Raw genomic sequence first — 25004 nt, forward strand, 5'->3', positions numbered from 1 at the left:
TGCTATTCAATGTGTACAAAGTTCCAGTTATTCAGGATTAAAAGGTTCTAGAGATCTGCTGTACACTATTGTGCTTATAGTTAACTCTACAGTACTGGGCGATTAAATTTTTGTTAAGAGGGTAAATCTTGTAGGTTTTTTCCACCACAATAAAAGTTTTAAAAAAGAATAAAAAATATAAAGGAAAAATCAACTTATCATTTTTAAATGCTATCATTGTATAACTGAAAAACCCAAGGAATCAACTGAAAAAAACTATCAGAAATGATAAGAGAATTCAGACTGCTGGTTCCCAAATCAATACACAATTGATAACCTTCCAAAATAACACTTTACTAGTTAATAGGATGGTATAGAAATATGTGGAAAGATACCTGATCTCATTCATATTTAATGAGATCAAATGAAAACAAAGACTCCTCTTCATTTATCAGATTGATAAGGTTAAAAACTGTCAGTATATAGAATGTAAAGTGTAGGGAAAGAGACATTCTTATAAAATGTTGATGAGGGTGTCAAATTGGTGCAACTTCTTGGGTAGGCAATTAAATATTATCTAGCATCATAAAAAATATGCACATTCTTTGATTTACCTACTACACATCCAGTTGGAATTTATCCAACAGATTACTTTCATGTGCACAAAAACATAAAACAAGAGTGTTTATCATAGCATAGTTTGAAATAGCAAAGGACTTGTAAAGTAAAAAATGTCCAGCAAAACAAAAGTGTATTTGGAACAGACTCCTATCTGGCTACTTAAAGGATAGAAGCAGAGCTACATGTGCAGATATGGAACAGTCTCTCTCTTAGTCCATTTGGGCTACTATAACAAAAATACCTGAGACCGAGTAATTTATAGAAAACAGAAACGTACTGCTCACAGTTCTGGAGGCTGGAAAGTCCAAGGTCAAGGTGCCAGCAGGTTTAGTGTCTGTTGAGAACCCATTCTTTATAGGTGACACATTCTCTACATCTTCACATGGCGAAAGGGCAAAAGGGCTAACGAGCTCTCTGAGGTTTCCTTTATGAGGGCACTAATGCTATTCTTGAGGGTTTTAGCCTCATGACCCAATCACTTCTCAAAACCCTACCTCTTAATACCATCACCTTGGGGGTCAGGTTTTATTTTATTTTATTTTTTACAGGAGGTGAAACTATTTTATTTCACAGTTGTCTTTAAAACTGCAAAGACACGATTTTCTTCATATAAAAACATTAGTCAAATACCTATCTTCTCTAGAAAATGGTATTGCAGATATTCTCAAAGAAAAATGCACCCCTTCATATGGTTTCAGCAAGACTGCTTAGAAAAAACTCACATCTGGGCTGATTTCTACAATATACCATTCCACCGCTCTGCAAATTTGGTTCAAAGCATAGATTATTGTCAAGGTAGGTGTTCCTACATTCTTGCATATTTAATAATGCACATATAGACTGGTTTATCACTTAATGTTCCATTGGTTCATCAGCCTTGTCTGAAGGTTCACCAGCAGGTTGAGTAGGCTGTGCCCTTCTCTGTGGCCTTTCTTCAAAACCTTCCAGGAAGGGAGACTTACCATCATCATCATAGATGGTAAACTTCAAATCTTCACCAATGATTCCAATGGAAACATTCTTTGTTGTAAAGTCCTGCCCTGCAGGAAGTGTCTCTCTTAAAGCATGCAGACCACGATCAACCAGTTCATTTAAATTACACTCCATAAATTCAGGCATATGTCTCTCCAAGTAAGTATGAGCTGCTTGAGAACAGGTGCCAATGGACGTAGCTCTGCAGTCAAGAAAGTAGATGTACAGGTTTGGAAAATGTGAGGGCCCATATCGTCATAGCCAGCAATAAGTACCCCAACACCACATAGTCTCTGGCCATATCTTTGTGTTGGTATCTGGGTCTTGCTTCCAATTAGAGATAGAAGATGAGACACAGGAAGTGGTCTGTCAAACACAAATCCGGAATCCACACACTTCCGGTGCATAAAATATCATAACAGTCTAGCATCAGCAGTAAGCCCCACAATTGAGATACCAATATGATTGTCAACATGGAGAATTTTTTTCTGATGAGCTATAAGCTCCGACGATACCCTTTTCAGTGCAACCAACACTGCATGGGCTTTTGATTTATACCAACTGTGACTGAACCTTGTTTAACAGCTTCCATTGCATATTGAATTTGATGAATCCTGCCCTGAGGGCCCTAAACAGAGACATCATTGTCATACCTGGAGGTATTTGCTATTTGCTGGAGGCCTAGCTGCAGCCTCCAGCAAAGCTACAATCAAGCTGGGTCAGGTTTTAACTTATGAATCTGGGGATGACACAAACATTCAGACCTCAGCAATCTCCAATACACATATTCTTAAAGCCACAAGACATGAAGCAATGCTCATAGTATACTCTCATTTGTATCAGGAACAAAGATATATACCTATCTATTAATAGTAATTTCTGGAAGAATAAAATACAATAAGTCAGGACCTATTAAAATGTGACCAGAAGCCCAGAGAGGAAAGAAGACTAGCTCTTTCATCATTTACCAAGGGCATTACTTCCTGGCTAAAATGACCAGTATAAATGTGAATGAATCCAATATTCATTTATTCATTCATTTGCTCATTGGTATAGCATGTGTGGAGCCTCCTTCCCCTCTCCCACATACCTTTGTATCAGGTACATGCTAGAGCCTGAGGACTCAGCAGAGAACAAGACATGCTGGTCTGGTTTCTTTCTTCGCAAAAGCTGAACATTCTGGACTAGGGCTTTCCTACTCAAAGTGAAGTGGTTTGTGGGCCAGCAACATCCCTATCACCTAGCCAGATTCTGCCTTTTAACCAAGTCCCTGGGGGATTTGGGGATTTGTTTGCACAATGTACTTTGAAAGCGTTGTTCTAGGTATCATCTTCAAATACCTGTACTCTCTCTCTCTCTCTCTAGTTCAAATATAGTTACAGCTAGCTGGGAACATGCTGAGTATACTCTCAGGAGTGCTGGGGGGAGAGAGGTTAAGTGCCTGCAGTCCAAATTGTGCTATAACTTTACACTAATTTTTGTCCTGCCTTTTCTCTCAGGAGTTAACAGCTAAATAGCTTTACTGTGCTGTTGCTATAGCAACAGAGTCCGGTAGTGCTTTGACTGTTTTCTATCGCCCTGGACTCCTCTCCTTCTAACCAAGCCCGTGTTCAGATAATCAAAGTTGAAATCAAACACTTTGGCAACTGGGACAATCACAGTCCCTGGATGATCCAGCTGGTGCAATAACAGCCTAACTGTGCATTAATTTAGGACTGTGTAGGATTGTGTTCAATTGATTCCTGACTTTAGAAGACAGTTGCCTCTCATTACTGAGAGAAAAATAACTTCTCTGACCATTATGTATTTCTTAATTTTTAATTTCTGTAGTTTTTTTGCTGTACACATATAGTAAAAATTAGAAAATGCAAATGAGTAAAAAAAATGGACAATCTGTCATTTTTAATGACTGCACATTGTACCCTTGCTGGGTAAAATGGGATGGTACATGTGAAGACCCTGGTGCTGAGCCCGGTGCGTAGTGGGTCTATAATCATGGGCATTTCCATCCTTCCTTCTCCAGGTGATGAGGTCTTGGGCATACACCTTCCCTTGCCATGTCCCAGTGATGGCTACCAAACTACATCTCATGGTTTCTGTTCATCCCTAGCATTCTGGCCTTTCTATAGCACTTTCATGAGCGTTTCCTGTGTAGACACAAACCCATAATTGTCTTTGTCCAAAGGACAGAACCTAGAAATGCAAGTCCCAGGCATCCCATAAAAAGCACCGTTCCTGTCACCTGGGACCATACCTCAGTTGTTTGGCCTTCTTTGTAGCTGCCTCTTTTTTCCTGCTTGTTTTGAAACAAAGATCCAGAGAATCTGGGGACAAGGGGATCATATGGCCCGGTTCCCTCACCCCTGGCGAGGCTCACCCACTTTATGGATGTGGTCCAAAGACATTATGTGAGGTTATACAGGAAACTGATGCCAGAGGGGAATTCGATCATTTTTCTGTTTTTTCCATTACAAAATTTTAAAAATTAATATTGTGTTGGGTTATAACATATCGCAGTAAAGTGTGCACATCTTCTGTGTACAGCCCAGTGAGGCTTTGCATGTGCATATACCCATGAAGTCCCCACCACCATCAGGTGTAGAACATGGCCGGCACCCCTTGGGTTCCCTCATGCTCCTCCCAGTCAACACCCATTCAAAGATAACTGCTATCATTCTAGACTAGCTTTACCTACGTGTGGCTCGGAGGATCAGGCAAGCAGCTATTGCAACTGTCATTTGACACACAAGCAATTTGTGACCCTTGTTAACTATCAATGAGATCTAATATTTATTGACTGCTTCCTCTGTGCCAGACACCATGTGTGTGCATACCTCACCTAATGCTTACAGCTCCATGAAACAAACATTGTTACCACCTGATAATGATCTCTCTCTAGTCTGTCTGTCTGTCTATCTTCTATCATTATCATCATCACTATTCTCTCTCTATCATTATCTATCTGTCTAATCTTGCTATCATCATCTATCGATCATTATCTATCATCCTCATCTCTCTATCATTATCTATTTATTGAATATATCATCCCTTTACCACTACAGCCATCGGTCATCTGTATATCACATCAATCTACCTTTCAATCACCAGCCTATCATCTATATCTATCTATCTATCTATCTATCTATCTATCTATCTATCTATCTATCTATCTATCAAGATTTGTTGCAGAGGTTTGACCTTCACTATGTGGGGTTGGTTAAGCTGTCTCTGTGAGGCTGTTTCTTTGCATCTGATGCTGGTCCTTCAACACACGGAGCAGGCAGCTGGGAAAGGAAATGGATGAAAAGGAGAGATGACCTGCTGGACCCCGTGACACAAACTGGAACACAGTGAGTAACTATCCTCTTTCTCCAGGCCTTAGGGAGTTCCTGAGACTGAAGACTTTTTGTTTGATTTATAAAATGGGGAAAATCCCAGGCAATTCAGGAGGAGGAGGAGGTGTACACCACAAGGACAGACTGCAGACTGTGTCAGCTCTTGCCTCCTCCACTTGTGACAGTTTAAGTGTTCCGCAGGGATGCTGGTCCTCTGTCATGGAGCTGAACACACAGACCTGGCCAGAAAGTCAAGAAGCTGAAGGTAGGAGAGTTGCAGGCACCACACCAATGAGGTTAGCCAGCAGGTAAGTGGCAACCTGCGTGAGCTACAAAATGGCTGCCAGCTTTACTTCGGCCCTCTACGGCCGCCCCCAAAAAGTCTCCTGTGTCCCACCCTAGCCAGAAATACACAAGGGTATCCTGGGAAATGGAGTCCAGAGTAGCCCACTCAACAGATTACAAAGCCACCCCCTTTTACAGTTGGGGAAACTGAGCCTCATGCCCAGGCCCACACAGCCAGCAAGGGACTCTAGTTCAGAGCCTCATCCTAACCCAGGCTGTGTTTCACAGGCTGTGGGGTGTTGGCGGTAGCAACTGTTGAGCAAAGTCCCAGGCTCTATCTAGATCCAGGTGCCAGGCCCCGGGAGAGGTCCCCAGGCACAGAGGCAAGTGGAGAGGAGCTGTTAAAAGCAGGACTGTGGCATTGGACTGGCCCAGGTGTATAATGTCGGGCAAGTCAGTGAACCTCTGCAAGCCTCAGTTTTCCACTATGTAAAATGGGCTCATCATAGTCCCTACCTCACAAGATTTGTGTGAGGATTAAGGGAGACGACTCAAGGACTCAGGGAGCCCAGCTGCAATCTGTGATTTAAGAGCTCTGGACACCAGTGCTCACTCTTGCAAGAAAAGCTTTTTGGGCAGGATGATGGGGAAGGAGTTGTCATTACCCAGGGACACTCCCCTAAGCCCAAGAGTACGAAGAAGGAGTGGGACGGTGGCCTGAGACCTCCCCAAGCCTCCCCCTCACACCTCCAGCCCAGAGCCAGTTGGGACCAGGCCCAGCTCAGGCTGTGAGGTGGGTGGGGCATGAGGAAGGCTGCAGAGACAGGTGGTGATGGAGCCCATGGGTGTCGGGGGGGTGGGGAGTAAGGCCTGTCAGGCCTTGGACACTGAGAGAGCCCTGAGGGTTTCACCTGTGCCTCCTTTCCCCAGCAGGGCAGCAGCCTTTCAGAGGAAGGTCATGAAGGTGCGGTTCCCACCAGCTTGGGGGCCCTGGTGAGTCAGCGGGACTCCTGGGCATCAGGACAGCCCAGGCAGAGTGAGAAAAATAGAGCAGTAACTTTCTAGCCCGCTTTGCCACAGGCGCTGGGGGCAAATGCACCAGTTTCCCAGAGTTTGGTGCTAAATTTAGAACCCAGCTTCCTAGTGAGCTCAGTCTTTGTTTAGTCAGAGGCGAAATCCGGGGCTGACGAGACTCGCTTGCCTGTCACTGCCCCGCTGGCACATGCCACCACCCAGGGAGGGTGGCACAGGGAGCTGATAGCTTCCGAAAGTCTGTGCCTCTGTCTCCAAGACCACCATGGCAGGTCCCGACCCTGGCCGTAGGACCAGAGAGCCTTGTGCAGAGCTGCTGCCTTGGACCTATTGACTAGCAGTGTTCTCTCAGGGAGGCTCAATTCCCACCTTTTCACCTGGAAGCTTCTGCTGCTTTCTGAACTTAACACTGGGAGGAATGGCTTCACCACCAGGATTGTCTTGTCTATTGGCTTTGGGGGAATTTGTGATTTTCCCAAGGCTGAGGTGGAATACTGGCTCAGTGGAAGTCAGGCTTGGGGATATATTGAGCACCGACTGTGTGCAGACCCCGTGCAAGGTCCTTGAATGCAAGCGCTGCCAGTCCAAAGCAGTGTTTTAAAACTGGGGGTCCTCACCCCATTAGTGGATCACAAAATCCATCTAGTGGATCCTGACCAGCATTTAGGAAAATGAAAATAGAGGCGCTGGAAGGGTACTGAAAATAGAAAGGACAGATGTTCTATGACTTTTGTGTGTGTAGGTGAGCACTAGATTATAATACAAAATGTATTTGGTACTAAGGATCAAAGTCTAGAAGAGTTTAAGAACCACTGGCCTCAAGGGGAAGGAAGGATCCCAGTACATGGTAGTTGTGGAAAGAGGGGAGGGAACTGTATTTAAACTCTGGATCCAATATGCCCATGTAGTCCTGGTCTAGGTAGCATCTCTAAGTTTCTATTTTTTTCTTTTTTAAGTTGGAGTCTCATTCTGTCACCCAGGCTGGAGTGCAGTGGCACGCTCACAGTCACCGCAGCCTTGACCTCCTGGGCTCAGGTGATCCTTCTGCCTCAGCCTCCTGAGTAGCTGGAACTACAGGTGTGTACTACCATGCCCAGATAATTTTTTGATTTACTGTAGAGACGAGTCTCGCCAAGTTGTCTAGGTGAACCCCTGGGCTCAGGCATTCCTCTTGCCTCTACCTCCCAAGGTGGTGGGATTACAGACATGAACCACTGTGCCAGACCTCTTTCTTTCTTCCTCCCTTCCTCCCTCCCTTTCTAAATAAAAAGGATACTAATGATTTCTACAAAAGGTTCTAATGAAAGCTAGAGTTGACACACGCCTAGTCCAAACAGAGTGCCTCATCGGGTACTCAGGAAATGGAAACCTTTACTTGGAGAGGAGGGAGGGACTGACTCGCAGGGGCCAGCAGAGGCTTCACTGAAGAACTGACGACTGAACTGAGGCTCAGATGATGCACAAGAACAAGTGAAGGAGTGCAGAGGGGAAGGGGCAGTCTGGGATGGGGAACTGTCACCTCTCAAGGCGGGGAGTACAAAAGGATCTTTTCAGGGAACAGCTGGGTGGTGGGGCTGGCTGGCTGGAGTGTCGAGTGAACACAAGCAGGGTGCAGCAGGTGATGGGCCTGTGTTACGATGCTGGGCCCTTTGAGGGGTGGCGGGCCTGGGTGACACACTGGGAAGTCTAAGCACTATCCCGGGAGGTGCAGGGATTGCTATGGCTTGAATGTGTCCCCACCAAAATTCAGGTGTTGAAACTTAATGATCAATGTGATAGTATTCAGAGATGGGGCTGCTAGGAGGTGACCAGACCGTGAGGGCGCCTCTTCTCATGAATGGGATTAAAGTCCTTATAGAAGAGACTTCATGCAACATTCACTCGTGTGTCCTTCCACCTTCTGCCATGGGAGGATGCAGCAAGAAGGCCCTTACCAGACACCAGGTGCCGGAGCCTAGCTCTTGGGCCCCCCCAGCCTCCAGAATTGTGAGCAGTTTCTATTCTTTATAAATGATCCAGTCTCAGGTGTTCTGTTAAAGCAGCATAAAATGGACTAAGACAGGACCCATCAGTGGTGGATGAGGATTAGCTTCTCATTCTGTAATGCTTTATTTCCACATTTAGTTTTAAAGAATCTCTCCACCAAGAAGTTCCTCCCTGTGTTTCCTCCCTCCCCTCCCTGCCTCCCTCCCTTCTCTCTCTCTCTCTTTCTCTCTCTCTCTCTCTCTCTCTCTGTTGGAGTCTTACTCTGTGACCCAGGCAGAAGTGCAGTGGGACAATCACTGCTCACCGCAACCTCAACCTTCCAGGCTTAGGTGATCCTTCTGCCTCAGCCTCCTGAGTAGCTAGGACTACAGGCATGTGCCACTACACTCAGCTTATTCTTTAATTTTTTTTGTAGAGATGAGGTCTCATTATGTTGCCTAGTCTGGTCTCAAACTCCTGAGCTCAAGCAGTCCTCTTGTCTTGAGCTCCCTTAGTGCTGGGATTTTAGGCTTGAGCCACTGCTCTTGGCCTCTCCCGGTGTCTTGACTTGATGAGAGGTCCCCTCATTGGCTGGGTTTCTAAATTCAGCCCTTGGAGAGGAGGCCTAGGTTTGCTTGGCTTGAGCTGCCCTTGTCCAGTAGTGAACTCACTATCACTGAGGTTTTGTGAGCAGAAGCTGAGATGGCCTGGGGGAGGATGGGTGGAGAGGAAGAACACATTTGGATCCAGTGACGTTGGAGCACCTGTCAGTACCAGGTTTGATGCTATTGCCTTTTGTGGCAGGAGAGGGGAGTCATAAGGGTGTCCCAGAAATAGCTCTTCTTTTCCCATGCAGAGGGGCAAGGAGACAAGGCCTGGGTGCCAGGTCAGCTACTTCAGAGTCTCTTAAACATGACAGAGAGAGAGAGAGAGAGAGAGACTCTGAGCTTTGAGCCCAGGGCACTCCCAGGTCCCTCTGCCAGGCTTCTAGAAGGAAGGCAGTGAAATCTATCTTTCTGTGGGTGTGAGGAGGCCCTCCTTGAGGAGTCAGAGATGCTGTGAGTCACTATGTGGTCGCTGTGCTGAATACTGACCATGTGATCTGGCATGACTGAGCAGTGGGCAGCCGCATGGAGAGGAAGGACTGGGGCTTTCAGTCCTACAGGCTTGGATTTGAATCCTGTTCCTTCATTCACAAGCTGGGTGGCCTCTGGCAATTCCAAAATTCTCTGGGTCTGAGGTTACACATGGGTCACATGGGAACCCCAGACACCCACTAGCAGAATTGCAGCCTAGATATGTGTAACAGTCAATGCATAGTAGGTACTATGATGACGCTGGTGACACATTAATGCACATCCTGTTCTTACAAGTCTAGTATGAAGTGCATAGCCCTGGAGCTAGCCAAGGAACTTTCATCACAAAAGTTTACAAGGGGGTCTGGGAGAAAATTCGTGACTTTTCTTTTAAGTGGGAACCTTGGAAGTGAGGGATGTGGCCAGAGGAGATAGGAGGGCATGGAGGGTTCAACCAGAGTGGCCTTGCCTGGAGGACCCCTAGGACACTGGTCAATATAAATAAAGCTCATGTTTCTTGATCTGGGGGAGACCATGCCCTGCCCAGGGTGGTAGAAGACCCTAGCAGTGAGGGAGCACTCAGGACAAAGATGATGCTTTGGAAGGGAGTTGAACAAAAGGAACTGGGTGTCTGAAGACCTCACTTGTCCCCAGTCTCAGTAGGCCACCTCCACAGTGAGTAGCTCCCGTTACTAGGAAAGTCAACTTGGGGATAGGAGAGGACCCAGACTGCTTGACAGTCTGTGTGTCTCTATTTTTCCTTGATGGTTCCCAACACAGAACACAATAGGTTTTGCTTTTTTCTTGGTCTTGGCTCTTGCCCGGACCCTTTTAACTGGATCTCCTCACCCTGCTTCCTCGGGGGAGCAGGGGATAGACAGGATTAGTTCAGAATGCAGCCCCCAGAAACCTTAAGCTGCAAGGCAGGAGGGACCCCCTGGTATATAGGAATTGTGCAATAAATGTTAAGGAAAATATGGAAGCACAGAGATGCTTGTCTCCTCAAGCACCTTATCTCCTGCTAATAGATTCTAAGGTGTTCCCCAATGATTACCATCTCCTAGTGTTCAAGTCTTTGTGCCTATACATGGGTGTGGGGCCTGGACTTGCTTCTGGAATATGGCAAAGGTGATGGTATCTCACTCTGCTGTTATGTTTTGTTACATAAGACTCCATCTTAGCAGACTGGGGAGAAAGGCTTCCCTCCTGGGCTTGATGATGTAAGCAGCCACATGGCAAGGAAGTGAAGGAAGACTCTAGAATCTAAGAGTGGCCTCCAGATAAAAGCCAGCAAAAATCCGGGACCCTCAGCCAAATGAATTCTGTTAAATTGGAATTGGGTTCTTCCCCAGTCAAGCCTCCTGATGAGAATGCAGCCCAATCAATACTTGATTGTGAAACCTTGTGTACAGAACCCAGTCAAGCTGTGGCTGGACTCCTGACCCGTGGAAACTGTGAGATGAAAAATATGTGTTTTAAGCTGCTAAGTTTGTGATGATTTCTTATGCAGTATAGGAAACTAATATAATATCCATTTCCAACACTCTACACCAGCACATGCTAATTACAGTTTTCATACTTTCAGTGTACCTTTTCATTTCAATTGTTTTATATCTAATTTACTAATAGATAATAAATTCATAGGGTACCAAATTTAAAACAACTAAAGGGTTTATAGTAAAAAGTCTTCTCTCACTTCCCTGTTCTTGGTGACTCAGTTTCCCTCTCCAGGGGCAATCTATGTTACCAGTTTCTTGTTCATCCTTCCAGGGAAGTTCTACACACCTATGTGCAAATACCACTAAATATATATTTTTATTTTGCACAAATGGAACTATGCTATGTGTACTGTTATGCACCTTGTTTTTCAGTTAATATGTCTTGGAGATTATTCTGTATCAGTACAAAGTTTTTGCTTTTTTAGATGGATATATAATAATTTAATAATCAGAGTGCAATCTTTTGTTTTTATAAACAATATTATAACATGCTTTGTATATTTGTAATACAGCATAAGTATTTTTGTAGGAAAATAAAAATATATATTTAGTGGTATTTGTACATAGATGTGTAGAACTTCGCTGGAAGGATGAACAAGAAACTGGTAACATAGATTGCTCCTGGAGAGGGAAACAGAGTCACCAAGAAAAGGGAAGTGAGAGAAGATTTTTTTACTATAAATCCTTTAGTTGTTTTAAATTTGGAATTTCTGGATGAAAGAACAGATTTTTTTTTTTTTCTTTAAGAGACAGGGTCTCACTCTGTCTTCCAGGTTGAGTGCAGTGGTGCGATCATAGCTTACTGCAGGCTCGAACTCCTGGGCTCTAGTGATCCTCTCACCTCAGCCTCCTAAGTAGCTGGGTCTACAGGTGTGTGGCATCATGCCCAGCTGCAAATACCCTTTATAATACTGACAGATATTGCTTCTCTTTCATAAAACTCATAACAGTTTATTCTTCTGCAAGAAAGAATGATAGTCCTTATTTTTATTGCCCTAACCCAGACAGTATTAATCTTTTGGCCTCTTGACAAATCATCAGGTGAAAAAATGGTTTATGAGTGCATTTAATTTGAGGTTGAGTATATTTGCACACATGGCATTCTGAGAAAGAGTATCTGACTCTGAAGAGGTGAGAGATAAAACAGTAATTTTCGCTGAATGTGGTAGCTCACTCCTGTAATCCCAGCACTTTGGAAGGTGGGGATAAGAGGATTGCCTGAGTCCAGGGGTTCGAGAGCAGCCTGGGTAACTTGGCGAGACCTTGTCTCTACAATAAAATAAATTAGCTAGGCATGGTGGCATGTGCTAATGGTTCCAGTTACTTGGTAGGCTGAGGCAAAAGGATTGCCTGAGCCCAGCAGGTTGAGGTTGCAGTGGCCGTGAGTGTGGCCTGGGTGACAGAATGAGCCTCCGACTCAGGAAAAAAAAGTCATTTTCTGCTGCTGCCTGTTAGTTCGCATGTGAGGCCTGGAGCTGTGGCAGACATTTTAAGACCATGAGGGGAGATGAGGCCCCTCAAGCTAATGATGGCAGAAAGAGAAAACAGAAAGAACCTGGGTCCCTAATAATGTCAAACTGCTGAACTGGTCAACCCTGGAATCGCCCTACCTCAGGGCTTCTTGTAGAAGATAATCAATATGTGAAATGCTGCGTTGTGCTTCTGTTACTTGTAGCCATGAGTAGTCTCACAGCTGAAAATACTCTGCCCACATTGACTGACATAATAGGGTGCCCTGACAGAGGCAGAGCTACCACATGCATACAGCTGGCACTGGTGACACCTTGCTCTTCAGGGCTCTGTTTGCTCATGCACACATGTGTGATGCTTACTGTTTGGGCCTACAGGAGAGGGAGGGTTTGGGGCACAGGCCCTGGTGGTGGAGATGGGGAAGTGTCACAACGATGTGAAGATGTCTTTCTTCCCTTCTGGGATGTCCCTTAACCCTTGGTGTGAGTAATCACCTTTGAGCCCTGATGGAGAGAGGGGTAGGCTGGCAGTTGGTAGAGTAGTATTCATGGAAAATGTTGTGAGCCCCTGAGGGGCTTCAGGGCCCACTGGTCAGAGCAGAGCAGCAGCACAGGGGATGGTTCAGGAGGCTGCTGCAATAGTCTAAGTGGAGAGAAAAAAGGGACCTGGCCCAGGAAAGTGGCCATGGTGTGGTGAGGGGTGGTCACACAGCGCCTGCAAGGGAGGGACACAAAGAGAAGGGCGTACCCACGGCCTCGGTGATGTGTGAACATAGAGCCTGGGGCCCTTGTCTGGCAATCTGGGAGTGACACATCCTGGTGTGACTTTTCTACTCTTGTAGAGGACATCGATTCTGGGGAAAGAGTAGGTCATTGGGGGAGGGTCACATGGGCCAGCAGACAGGGGAGCAGGATGGAGCCCGGATTCCCACTTCTGGTTTGAAGGTAAATATGGGGACAAGTATCACATCTAGGAGATGAGGCTTTGGTGTAATTTCTGGGGTTGTAGTACTCACCTGTGGGAGCGCTTCTGGTAGTGCTTCTGTTCACAGCTGTCTGGCCATGGAAGGAGGGCAGCCTTGGGGTTTTGTGCACACTCCCAGGGGCCCAGGCATCCAGCTGGGAAAGTCCACAGCTTTGCATCCGGTACTTGCTTCCTAACTGCCACCTGCAATTTCCGAGAGCTACGCAAGGCCTTTGCATGCTCGCTTCCTCCTTTCCCACACTGACAGGCATGTTGAGATGCAATCAGAGTTTGGCCCCAGTGTTGGTGACAGGTGGGCCCCTGCAGCTGGGTTCTGTTGCCATAGCAACAAGGTAGGGAAAACTGCCCCCAGAGCTCAGGGGCTGATTAGACCTCAGGGCCAGCCCATCATCGCCTGTCACCATGTCTTTCCAGGCTCTGCTGCGTGAGAGTGTCCAGGATGACACAGGAATTTTCTGAGACAGGAAATGCAAGTGGATGGGAAATTAGAGGCTTAGCCAAAGATATTGTCTCCTTTCCCCTCCCCATGTATATTTACCACCAGCGACCACAGACATACAATTTCCTGTCTCCTTGTCAACTAGTGGCAGCCACTAAGAAGGCAGTACCACTTCCTGTTGACATTTGGAGTATCATGAAGCATTATTTGGAGTGGTCTGAAAATTTTCTGATGCTCCACTGTGTGACCTAACATTGAACTTAAGTGTCTTAGTCAGCTTTGGCTGCCGTAACAAAATACAGACCACAGACTGGATGGCTTAAATAAAAGACATTTCTTTTTTCACAGTGCTGGAGGCTGGGAAGTCCAGCTGGCTGATTTGATTTCTGCTAAGAACTCTCTTTCTGGTTTGCTAATGGCTGCCTTCTTGCTCTGTGCTCATTTGGCCTTTTCCTCTGAATGCTCGTGGAGAGAGAGCAAGTTCTCTGATTTCTTCTTACAGGGGCACTAATTCTATCATGGGAGCCCCACTTTCATCACCTTATCTATCCTAACTACCTCCCAGAAGTCGTGTCTCCAAATACCATCACACGGGGATTAGGTCTTCAACATATGAATTTTGGGAGGACACAAACATCCAACCTATAATGTGGGACTTGCACAATTTGAAAGTGGTCTTTCAGTACCTATTAGGAAGCATTTCTTATTTTATTCATTATTAATTAATTCATTCAACAATTTAAAAAATATATTTTGAATGCCAGCCTAATGTTTTGGGGATATAGCGGCTAACAAAACAGACAAAAATTTCTGCTGCCATGAGGTTTGACTTTTAGTGGTCAGAGATGGGAAAATTTACAAGTAAGTAAGTATTTACATAATCAGTGATAAGTGCAATTAAACAAGTATAAAGCAGGGAAGAATGCTGGGGAAATGAGAGGTGGGGACTTGCTCTTTTATATGGAGATATTGGGGAAGAATACCAAAGCCCACAGCATGTTTGCTTTGGAGTCCCTGGCTGCTTTTGTGTCAAGGTTACCATCTCCCACAGGCCTCTTCCTGACAAGGTTGACCTCTTCTGGGAAACACAGGACTGCCTCATCAGCACTTGAGCTTAGGGACTTCCAATGGCTTTGCTGAAACTTCTTTAGTTTGCACAGCACTAGAGGATTCTTCCACTCAACCTTTTCTCTTTCCTCCTTCCCTTGGGGTCAGAATTGTGCCACTGTCCCACTGCAATCCCTTCTTCCCCTGCTCCAACACTATTTCCTCTCACAAGGCAATTCCCCTAATAAAAGCCTTGCATGGTTAATCTTACTGCAGCAACTGCTCCTCACAGGACCAGGACTAACACATTTGATGGAATTTGAGAGTAGACCATGTGGATTGCTGAGGGAAAAGTGTTCTGGGTTGAGGGAACAGAGACTGCAATGGTTCTAGGGCAAGAGCGTGGCTGGTTTGTATTGAATCTAGAATTTGATTTCATCTTATTTACATGCTAATAGGTTAGCCTGTGACTATTTCCTGGATGCTGGCACGAGACTTCTGGGTCAGAGATAAATGTTTTAGTACTCATGACACAACCACACATCCTGTTGGGCAAAACAAGTGAATAGAACAGTCCAGAGTCACGGGAGGGGAAGTGGATTCTTACTCTTGAAGCGGGACTGCAAAGTCACATTGCAAAGAGGAGTGGATGCAGGGAGGAGTCATTGCAGTTTTTCAAACAACCACCACAGTAAGGACTGGAGCCAGGATCCCCAGGTCCTTGATGACACAGAGAAAATTTGCCAAATGATCTAGCAAGGCCTCCTGGGAGACTTAAGTCCTTAGCATTACCCACTTCTTTTTTTTTAATTTTTAATTTTAAACATGTGGGGTACAATTCAGGGTTAGGTATACAAATGTTCATTATGCAGGTACCCTTGTTGTTGAGGTGTGAACCACCTCCACTCTTCTGGCAGTTTCCCACGACTGCCAATCCCTTTCTTATAGTATTATGATAATTGTTCAAGGTCTGCTTATGAATGAGAACATGTGGTACTCAGTTCTTTGTTTCTGTGATAGATCACTCAGTATTATAGACTCTAAGTCCATCCAAGTTGTTGCAAAGTTCATAATTTTGTCCTTATTTATGGCTGCATAATATTTGGCCATCATCAATAACCCCCAAAACAACAGATGCTGGAGAGGATACAGGGAAAAGAGAACACTTCTACACTGTTGGTGGGAGTGTAAACTAGTACAACCTCTGTGGAAAACAGTTTGGTGATTCCTAAAAGATCTAAAAATTGACCTTCCATACAACCCCACAATTTCCCTTCTGGAAATATACCCGGAGGAACTCAAATCACTCTATAAAAAAGACACCGGCACACACATGTTTATTGCAGCATTATTCACAACAGCAAAAACATGGAACCAATCGTGCTGCCCACTGAAAGAGGACTAGTGGCTCAGCCTGTAATCCCGCGCCTTTGGGAGGCTGAGGTGAGTGGATTGCCTGGGTTCGAGACCCGCCTGGGCAGTGAGACCTCATCTCTACAATAAATCAAAAAATCAGCTGGGTGTGGTAGCGCATGCCTGTAATTCCGGCTACTTGGAAGTCTGAGGCAGAAGGATCGCCAGAGCCCAGCAGGTCGAGGCTGCGGTGGCCGGGAGCGGCCACTGCACTCCAGTCTGGGCAACACAGTGAGACTGCAACTCAAAAAAAAAAAAAAAAAAAAAAGCCTTACCCCGTTCTTAATCAGACCTCTAAGAGCTGACTACCCTCCTGCCAGGGACCAGCTGCTGCCTCCCTGTGGGGCTCGCAGAGAACACAGCCACCACCTCTCCTGCTGACCTGGGGCTGACACGGATCACATGAACCTGCCATTGTTCATGTCCTGTTTGGTGAGGAGAGAGTGGGACAGGCGGAGACAGGCTCTGAATGACAACTGCGCCTGATCTCACCCCTACCGTAATTACTACAATACTTGCTCTGCCGCTGGGGTCCAGCTTGCCACCGAATTAGGAAAGCAATTTGTTCATGCGGAACGTGTCACTGTCGGAAGTTTTGTCTCTCATCATTAACTAATTTGCTGTGCTCCACCACAGCCCTTGTTATTTATAACCATGGTAACAATGCAGAGAACCGCACATGAGTTCATTTTGGCCTCTAGAAGCCCAGGCCTGGTCTATTTCTGTCTCTGGGATCCAGAGAGGCAGGGTGAGTCGGAGGCACCAGAGCTGGGGCACAGTCCCGAGCCTATCCTTGGTGTGGCTTCAAGGATGAACTTCTCCTCTGGGACTTCAGTTTCCCTAAGTGTGAAGTGAGGGTGTTGGGTCAGGGATCTCCGCGGGGTCTTCCGGCAGTGTCTTTCTAGGGGTCCAAGAGTCGCGTGTGTTGGGATCTCAAGAGAGGGTTCTTCAGCTCACACAGGGGCCACCAGTCACCTGCGGACATGGGGCTGGATGTCGGCAGTGGTGTGTTGCCGCCGCTGCATCTGGTGGGTACCCTTTTTCTGCTAATTTGGCGTCCTCACTATATAATTATACTGTGAAATTCCCTGACTGAAGACAAGCTTTTAAAAATATCTTTCCCTGACTCCCACCACTCATTGCCCAGATTCGTGAATGGGGAAAGTGGGTGTTTGCAGCTTCTGGCGGAGAACGAGGGATGTTATGCAACCCGCCCTTGTTGAATTTCCCAGCACTGCCCCCATGTTCGGCCCCAGGAGGGAGGAATAGGGTTTTTTTCTGATTGGGAGGGCGTAGATTTTGACCTCTCTGGGACTCAGTTTCCCCATCTGTGAAGTGGGGAGAAAGGTATCTTCCCTATGGATGAGAAAGAGACCATAGGGTGTGTGATTAGAAGCTGGGCTTTCTCCCTACTCACGTGATCTTTGGTTGGGGACTTCACTCCTCTCAGCCTCAGTTTCCCCATGTATAAACTGGGTCAGTAGTAGTTATCTTCCAGAGGTGTTGTGGGGACTTTCGTGAGATACCAGCAAAAAACACCCTGTGTTGAGTCGATACTCAGCACTTGTGTTTATTGGGCATGATGCCCAATTGCACCCACAGGATCTTGCTATCTGGGTGTGTCTTCCGGCTGGCTGTGGGCTGGGTCATCAGTCCAGCAAGATGTGGCCGGAGCTGGCAGCTAATGGGCCTGTCAGCTCGATTCAGAGCACTTCTTGATGCTCCCCAGAGGCATGTGCCGATGCCACATTGATAAGCCCCATGCGCCTGATGGACTCCTGACATTTCCTGCCTTCATTCCCCTGTCTGCCTGGGTCAGTGGTCAGACTGAGTCACAGCCACTCCCTGCAGCCCTAGCTGCCCACTGACCTGGGGCACAGGGTGGGAGGCCACTTGGCAGAGTCAATCCACTAATAGGGTGCTCTTTCTCTGTTTATATTTCAAAACTTTATCTTCTTTTTCTTGCTTAACAGGCTTATTGTTCCTTCTTGCATACGGAAGATACTTAGACTGCCTTTACCATTATTTATCTATTGTGCATGTCAACATGGGTTTATTTAAACATAGATAAAAGTCTGGAAGGATACTTACCTCCGGGAGTTAATAGTTGTTACCTCTGGAGAGAGGGACTGGGAGTGGGGTGATGCACCCTCTTCTTTATAGACTCAACAAAGTGGTGGGATTAGCAAAATGGCTTAATTTTGGTTTGAGCAAATGCTCTTCTGTGTATTTTATGTCTAAAATTTGTTTCTAAAAAGTAAACAACATGGATTGCTTTGGAATTGGAAATAAAATTTCAAAATTTGAGATGATAATTGATAAAAATGCTTTTCAGGAGAAGGCACACCTTCCTCCTATTTCTTTGTTTAAGTCAGATTTATCTGTACTGGTCACCTACACCCAGCGATTAATCTGTATGTTCAAACTCCCCGTGGGACCGCATGTTTCTCATCCTCCTCACTTTACAAATGAGCCAGCGCCGCCTCTGTCAGGGGTCCTGCACACATGTCATCTAGTTCAGGCCTGTGTTGGTTCTGCAGGGTGGCTTTTCTTTCGCTGTTGCATGTACAAAGATGTGCACTGTGGCACTCCGTGGGCTCATCTCCTTGCGAAGGCTGAACATAGACTTCGTGAAGACTTAAGGATCTGTAAGCTCCATAGCTCCCTTGGGGAAAGATGCTCTGCAGTGCTGACCCCTGGGTTAGCCACCCTGCTCCCCACTCCAGAGAAAACTCCAGGACTGGTGTGGTGGGAGGTGATAATCTCACCTTGAACCTGAGGGATGTCTAGCCAGTGTTGACTCAGTTCAGGGGTACCTCCAGAGCAGAGTGACTTTGCCTCTCCCCCCAAGATTTTCAGAGTTCTCTTGGGTTGGCATCAGGAACTTGTCTTTTGAGACTGAGGGTAGCATTTCTTTTTTTTGAGACTGGGTCTCACTCTGTCACCCAGACTGGAGTGTGGTGGCACCATCACAACTCACTGCAGCCTCCACCTCCTGAGCCCAGGTGATCTTCCCACCTCAGCCTCCGGAGTAGCTGGGATTACAGGTGCACGCCACCATGCCCAGCGAATTTTTTTGAAGAGACAAGGTCTCATATGTTGCCTAGGCTGATCTTGAACTCCTGGACTCAAGCAATCCTCCTGCCTTGACCTTCCAAAGTGCTAGGATTATAGGCGTGAGCCACGACGGCCAATCACAATTTTTAAAAGTCAAGTTGAAAGCTTATCCCTTGGTCATCTGCACAGCCAGGGTGGGGTCAGAGAGGGACAGACAATCCTGGACCCACATAAGGGGGTGTAGGAGTGGGGGGACACTGACTCATTTCTGTGGGGCCTCAATGAAGGGTTTGAATCCTGACCCTGTCACTAATTAGCTGTGTGATCTTAAATAAGTTACGTAATCTATCTGAGCCTCAGTTTTTCTCTCTGCAAAAGAGGGATTCAAAATACTTCACACAAGGGAGAGGACTCTATCATATGAGATCACATCTCATTAATAATAATGATCACAAGGCAAGTCATCAGCAATATGACAGGAAAATATTCTGTGCCAGGCAGCCTGAGTAAACATGGGTATGTAGAAACTCTGCCGTCTCTGTGTGAGAGAAAACCCAACTTTCTCAGCTCTGTGTGGTTATAGGGGAGGGGACCAGGTGTTGTGGAGGTGCCATGTGACCTGGGCTCTGTTCTGGCTTTTGCTGCTTACCTGTAGGGTGGCCTTGGGTGAGTCCTTCCCTTCTCAGGCTCCCAGAGCTGGGCTGGCCAAGTCCATGCCCCTTTCTAACCCAGAAGGAGGCAATGACTGCAAGATGCCCATGTCCACGCTGTTATGTGGTCCTTCTCCTCAGACCTACCCCTGCTGACCCTTCTCTCCTTATGCGGGACGAGTGTTGTAACCAGGGGGATTGTTAGGGGGTGGCTGTTGTGTGTCTCCCCCCAGTTCCTGGCAGAGCCCGGCTGGGCACTCCAGCTGCCACATTGCTGAGTCAGACCTCTCAGCCACCGCCCTGCTTGTCACCCCGCGGGCTCCACGGCCACCTCAGACTCGAGTCTTTCCTGGGATCACAATGACCTCAAAGTTCCAGGCCCCAGGTCCCGCATGAATCTGCATACAGGCCTGAGGTTCTACATTTCACTGGGTCCACCATGCCTGGGTCTTCTGGAATTACCCACCCTGGATCTCTGAATGTCCACCCTCTTTTGTGGGGATCCTGAGGATGTCCCGGTAATCTTTTTTGGAGCGAGGCAGAAATGGTTGTTTCCCCTGACACCACGCTACAACCTGACCCGGAACCAGCAGCACTGCACAGGGCATCAATGGAGCCTTGAGAAGCCGCCAGCCTCTTTCCTAGCCACTGTCCTTGGCTGGGCTATGCTCCCCTTCGCTCCAGGCCTGCCTGGGACACAGACTTGCCCTCCACATGCACCCCTCTAGCTCTTCAGGGTTTGGAAGTCACTGACCAGGCCTAGCTGGGTCCCGGGAACGTATTTCCACCAGTTTGCCTCACCAGTGCCCCTGCAGCACCAGCTCAGCCTGCCACATCAGGAGGTCAACAAGGATGGGGGCGGTGTGGAGGCCACATTTCCTGCTGACGTCTGTGGCCGATCAGACAGTATCATGCAACCCGAAGTGGGGACACAGGGTTGGGACAGGGATGGCCTCTCAGGGTGCACCTGGCCAGGCATGGTAGCTGACACCTGTAATCTTGGCATTTTGGGATGTCAAAGCAGAGGATCTCTTGAGCCCAAGAGTTTGAGACTAGTCTGGGTAACGTATTGAGGTCCTGTCTCTACAAAAATAAACAAAATCATAACAATATTAGCTGGGCATGATAGGTCAATCTCTTGAGGCCAGGAGTCTAAGACCAGCCTGGGTGGCATAGTGAGACCCTGTCTCTCTAAAAAAAACTCAAAAAACAACATAACACAATATTAGCTGGATGTGATGGGAGGGCCACTTGAGACCAGGAATTTGAGGCTGTAGTGAGCTATGATTGCACCACTGCACTGTAGCCTGGGTAACTGCATGAGACCTTGGTTCAAAAAAAAAAAAAAATACACTGAGGGCAGTATGGCTGGCCCAAAGGTGAGCTGTGTGTACCAACAAAAAGGGTGTGCAAGTGTCCATTTCACCCCCTTGCTCCTGAACCTGGTGAGCAAACGAATGCTAAGTCCCAAGATAGGCAGATTAGGGAAGGAGCGGGGCAGAACTGAAACCCATGGAGATTTAGTGGTGAGGACAGTGTCATCAGCAGCAGAGACTGGACCACAGTCCCAACTCCCTGTCCAGGATCTCCCACACCCGAGATCTCCGAGTTTTTCTAAGTGTCCCATAGTGGCTCCATTGGGTGACGCATCAAGTCATCCCCAGGTGTGGCTGCTAGGACGTGTAGGCATCTGGATGCTCCCAGCAGTCCTGGTGACTGGCCTTGGGCAGTATCTGCGACACCTAACTGGGCTTGCAGGGGTCTGTGCTGGGGCATACTCTTGCAGCGGGTGAGCTGCCCTTCTCAGAACCACAGCCTGGGTGGCTCCAGGGCCAGCAATTGACAGGAAAGAAGGAATGCCATGAGCCAGGGAATAGTGGAAATTAATAGTGGTAATTAATTGCTAAATGTGTGCAGAGACCATGGCAACGCTCTGATGACAAAGGCAGAAACCTTATTGGTAGGTTGGGCTCCAGAAGACTGCATTTCTTTGTAAACTACTTGCACTGGCTTTGTGGAGATCCAGGGGCTACGGGTCATGAGTAGCTTTGAAGTCAGCCTGGATCCTGAACCTCACTCTACCTTCCTCTTCCTCACTACGTCACTGTGAGCAGCTTGCTGTACTTCCCTGAGCCCATTACTTCATCTGTAAAATGGGGAGAAGTCCCAGTTTACAGACCTCTGAAGAGTCGATGAGGTGACATGTGTGAGGGGGGATGGGCTTTGGAGCCAGTTCAAATTCTGGCATCATCGCATATTAGCTGTGTGACGTTGGGACAAGTCATCAACTGCTGTGAGCCTCAGTGCCCTCATCTGTAATAATAGTACCCATAATACATCAGCATCATTGTGAGGATTAAATAAAATAATAAATACCAAGGGCTAAGCACACATAGCTTATAGGACATTGCAACATTCAATAGAATTTACCTATAAAAACACCCTATTATGAAATGTTTATAGGGTCTCCGTCATGTCCACGAAAGTACTGATGATAGCAACATTTCCTAGTGCTTATCATGTGCCAAGTGCCATTCTAAGCCCTTTGCCTTTTTTAAGAGATAGGGTCTTACTGTCACTCAGGCTGGAGTGCAGTGTTGCAATCATAGCTCACTGCAGCCTCAAAGTACCAGGCTCATGTGATCTTCCTGTTTCCGCCTCCTGAGTAGCTGAGACTACAGGCATGCACCACCAGGATGCCTGGCTAATTTTTAAAAATCATTTTTGTAGAGATAGGGCCTCACTGTGTCACCCAGGATGGTCTTGAACTCCTGGCATCAAATAATCCTCACACCTTGGTCTCCCAAAGTGCTGGGATTATAGGTGTGAGCCATCACACCCGGCCTAAGCTCTTTACATGTGTCAGCTCATGTAATTCCCCTAACAACCCAATGAAGTAGATGCCATAATTATCCTTGCTTTATGGATGAGGAGGCTGAGGTTTATTTAGTGTCTAGTGACCAAGTGAAGCAGAACTTTGAGAACTTATCTGGAAAAGCTAGCCAAAACAGGTGGCTCGTCTGGTGAAGCCCAGTCACCCTGGGCTGTTTTGTTTCTCAGATGTTCTGCCTTGAGAGGTGGCCACTATAACATCTTGTCCTCTCCAGGTTGGGGGGCAAAGGCTTGGCACTCCACCTGGCTTTTCTGGAGGACTTGGGGTCCTGCCCTACCTGGAAGTACTTCCCATCCAAATCTGCTCTTGTCCCTCTTCCTATACATTGCTTGGTGATGCCACTGTCCAGGCCTGTAGCCCCCAAAGTTTGGGTGTCATTTTAGACAGGATAGATGGAAGCATTCTGGGCAGTGGAGGCAGAAGGTGAATGAGGACATAAGGACATCAGGTAGCCTTCTCGAGCCCGGAGTCACTGCCACTGACCCTAGTACCCCCACCGCGGGGAGGGCACCAGGTCACTGCATTCAGAGGGTCCCAGAAGAGGGAGGAGGCACTGCCTCCGCTTCAGCAATTGCACCCGCGGTGCAGAGTATCAAGTGTGTGGTGGTGGGTGACAGGGCTGTAGGCAAGACGTGCCTGCTCATCTGCTATACAACCAACGCTTTTCCCAAGGAGTACATCCCCATGGTGTCTGACAATTATAGCGCCCAGAGTGCAGTTGATGGGCGCACAGTGAATCTGAACCTGTGGGACACTGCGGGCCAGGAGGAGTATGATTGCCTCTGCACACTCTCCTACCCTCAGACCAATGTTTTTGTCATCTGTTTCTCCATTGCCAGTCTGCCCTCCTATGAGAACGTGTGGCACAAGTGGCATCCAGAAGTATGCCACCGCTGCCTGACATGCCCATCCTCCTGGTGGGCACCAAGAAGGACCTGAGAGCCCAGCCTGATACCCTATGATGCCTCAAGGAGCAGGGCCAGGTGCCCATCACACAGCAGCAGGGCCAGGCACTGGCCAAGCAGATCCACACTGTACACTACTACCTCGAATGCTCAGCCCTGTAGCAGGATGGTGTCAAGGAAGTATTTGCTGAGGCTGTCCGGGCTGTGCTCAACCCCACGCCCATCAAGCGTGGGTGGTCCTGCATCCTTTTGTGACCCTGGCACTCAGCTTGGAGGCTGCCCTTGCCATTCCCCCACCAGTTGTGCCTTGGCGCCTTGTCTACCCCAGCTGTGCCTTACGGACTAATTCTGGCACCCCTTTCCAAGGGGCTCCCTGAATGCCTTTTTCTCCGACTACCTTTTTCTTCATAAAGAGGCCTGCAGAGAAAGGGGCTTTGGGCCCTGCTCCACTCTGCTTGGAAACACTAGTTATTCTCATGAGCTCACCCAAGCCAAGGATGGACCCCTTCCCAAGAGGCCAATCCAGTACCCCTTCCCTATTTTCTGCTACTGACCAGTTCATCCAGCTTTCCACAGTTGCTGCTGCCTATTGTGGTGCCTCCTCTGGGGTTAGAGGCTCTCAGCCATCTCTAACCTCTGCCCCTGCTGCTCTTGGAATTGCACCCCTAAGATGCTCTCTCCCTTCCTCCAGGAAGGAGTCACAGAATCCTGAGAAGATGAATGTACCCTAACCTGCTTCCATGTGCCCAGGCCTTATACATCTACTGACCGACTCAGCCCCTGTGGTCCTGGGGGCCTTTCTACTCCCATCAATATCAATAAAACCTCCTGTCTCCAGAGGGGAAAAAAAAAAGACATCAGGTAGCATTGTATCCTTTGGAAAATGCAAATTACTCTGCACAGCTGAATGGTTTGGGACTGGGCAGGGGATGTGTGTTGGGGAACCCCAGAGGTGAGGGGTTGAGAGGTAGGTGGGATCTAGAGCCATGGCTCCCCACCTAACACGCACAGGGGAATCACCTGGGGAGCTTCAAGAGTGCCACTGCCTGCGCCCCATCCCAGAGACTCTGGCTGACTAAGGACTGAGCTTTTGAAAAACTTCCTGGTTGATTCTGACTCCATTTGAGACCCGATGTTCTAGAAGATCATTTAAGGATATGTAGGTCACACTACATATGTAGACCCACACTGTCTGGTAAATTCATGAACTTTAGATAATCCCGCGCCTTTGGGAGGCTGAAGTGAGTGGATTGTCTGAGCCCGCGGGTTTGAGACCCGCCTGGGCAGCGAGACCTCATCTCTACAATAAATCAAAAAATCAACTCGACGTGGTAGCGCAGGCCTATAATTCCGGCTACTTGGAAGGCTGAGGTGGAAGGGTC

At 47.4% G+C, this 25004-nt stretch overlaps 2 pseudogenes across 1 annotated transcript; one reads left to right on the forward strand and one right to left on the reverse strand.

The window, feature by feature from the left end:
* Window positions 1-1452: 1452 nt before the first annotated feature.
* LOC103255191 lies at window positions 1453-13622 on the reverse strand (annotated as a pseudogene).
* Window positions 13623-17100: 3478 nt separating this feature from the next.
* On the forward strand, window positions 17101-24451 carry LOC103255192 (annotated as a pseudogene). Its single transcript, XR_504008.1, has 3 exons — window positions 17101-17145; window positions 20553-20747; window positions 23306-24451. The product of XR_504008.1 is annotated as a rho-related GTP-binding protein RhoG-like (transcript).
* The last annotated feature ends 553 nt before the right edge of the window (window positions 24452-25004 follow it).

The sequence above is a fragment of the Carlito syrichta genome, unplaced genomic scaffold (assembly GCF_000164805.1).
Source record: "Carlito syrichta isolate Samal-C Ts95f unplaced genomic scaffold, Tarsius_syrichta-2.0.1 Scaffold287926, whole genome shotgun sequence".
In the NCBI taxonomy this organism is placed as follows: Eukaryota; Metazoa; Chordata; class Mammalia; order Primates; family Tarsiidae; genus Carlito; species Carlito syrichta.